General features: G+C 34.3%; 1 long non-coding RNA gene across 1 annotated transcript; it reads right to left on the minus strand.

Annotated features, from left to right (window-relative positions):
- Positions 1-693: 693 nt before the first annotated feature.
- Positions 694-1,766, minus strand: LOC148786890 (uncharacterized). Its single transcript, XR_016067543.1, has 2 exons — positions 1,698-1,766; positions 694-899 (listed from the first exon to the last, which is right to left on the minus strand). It is a non-coding gene; the product is annotated as an uncharacterized LOC148786890 (long non-coding RNA).
- Between the last annotated feature and the right edge of the window lie 203 nt (positions 1,767-1,969).

Genomic DNA, 1,969 nt, shown 5'->3' on the forward strand with positions numbered 1-1,969 from the left:
GTATATGATGGATATGTCTCTTATGCGCTCTAAGATGGTTTAGACTCACTAAGTCTATGGCCATAGTGATTGGTCTAATAGAAAATAGTTTCCTTTGTTGATCAATAGAATAAACGCATCTCAAGTATTCAGCATAGTTACCTGGTCCAGGATGAAAACCGACACCCAATTCCATGCCCTAGACTATGGCCGGGAGATGGTCAACGAAAGGACCGTACCTGTATAGAACTCGAGAGCCTAAATGTTCACGCCAACATTCACCTGTCTCTAGTGCCATGGACCGTTGTTAGATGACCACCCATGGTGATGGGAGTTTCTAATTAATGTTTAATTGAAAATAATTAATTAAATTAGATTTAATTAATTATTTGTGTTGGACACAATATTCAAGTCTAACCGAGGGTGAACCTAATGAGTCACACACAAATCACTATGGAATTGGTGGAATTAATTTTAAATTAATTCGAGAAGAAACAAATTAATTTACTTGGCTTAAATTAATTCAAGGAGAATATACAAATTACAGAATCATTTATTTAATATAATTCAAGGAGAATGTATATATGTAGCACCCCCTTTGCTACAACGGCTATATATACCCTAAACGTCATACTTATAGTAATACCCGTGTTTATATATAAATGCACATATTCATCTAATCTATGCACACGTAATCACAACGTCATAACGACATAGTCAACCCACAACATCATATATATACAAATCAAACACCACAGGTGATCCACCACAGTTGATCGCTACGCCTATGTTCTCTTTATACAAACAAAATTAGATTTGTACTCTAGCTGACAAGAGGAGAAAACAACATACTGGCCCGACCTGCCTGAGTATAGTGCGTAGACCTATTTTTCAACAGTCAGACACCTCAAAGTCTACTCCTGAAAGAAAATGTCAACAGAGGGATGAGCCTACCACTCAGTAAGTAAATAATCAGCCCTGTCTATATATGTATATCAAACACAGCCCAAGCAGGACAAGTAGGCAACATGCATGGGTTACAGTCAATTTAACTCCAACATAATCAATTGTAGTACACCACATAGCTATCTCACAATAAAATAATTAATTAAACTTCCTTTTTCCTAGTTTGCTTACTAGAAGGTGATATCGTGTTTTTCCAATCAACTCAATCTCAACGTTATATAAATTTAAGTGAATCCCCTTGACAGTCGGCTCATCAATCTCATTTCGCATCATAGCTCTTTCAATTCGCGTCATAGCTCTTTTATCTCGCATCATAGCTCTTTTCACATCACATCTTTTTCATATCGCATCAAAGCTCTTTTTATTTCATTTCTTTCTCATATCGCATCAAAACTCTTTTCATTTCATTTCGCCTTATAGGCTTTTCAACACGTCAGGGGTATTCACACCACAATATATATTGAATTTTCACCACTCCCTCATTTTCACATATCACCATTCTTGTAAGCAACTAGTAACGTAAGACAATATACCAATATATTCTCATTTAGACATCCACAACACATCAAACAACAAACATAATATTCCAACGTATTTCCTCATTCCACGTACACAATACCGTCAATCAAATCAAATCATTCATCACTCATATACTTTCAGACAAATCAATGGCAGCATGAACCACAAATTTATATAACAGTAATAGCAGTAATAAAGGGGACATATATAGATAATACTAATTATTTACTTACCTCAACCTCACAACGTTTCTTCCTACTCAATTGCTAATTGTTAGTCCTTTCACCTCACCCCCGTATCCTATAATGTGTTATACCACATACAATTAATATATCGAGAATATCATAATTTCTTTTAAATACAATATTAAATATTATTCGTACGATTTCTACTAATTCTTTAATATTCCACTTCTATCGAAGTACAAATCTTCGTTTTTCCTCTTTATTAACATACCATTTATTAAATATAATTTTCGGAATATTTCTACGGATTTCTTATCACT

This window comes from Sesamum indicum, linkage group LG9, assembly GCF_026168435.1.
Source record: "Sesamum indicum cultivar Baizhima isolate 11 linkage group LG9, ASM2616843v1, whole genome shotgun sequence".
Taxonomy (NCBI): Eukaryota; Viridiplantae; Streptophyta; class Magnoliopsida; order Lamiales; family Pedaliaceae; genus Sesamum; species Sesamum indicum.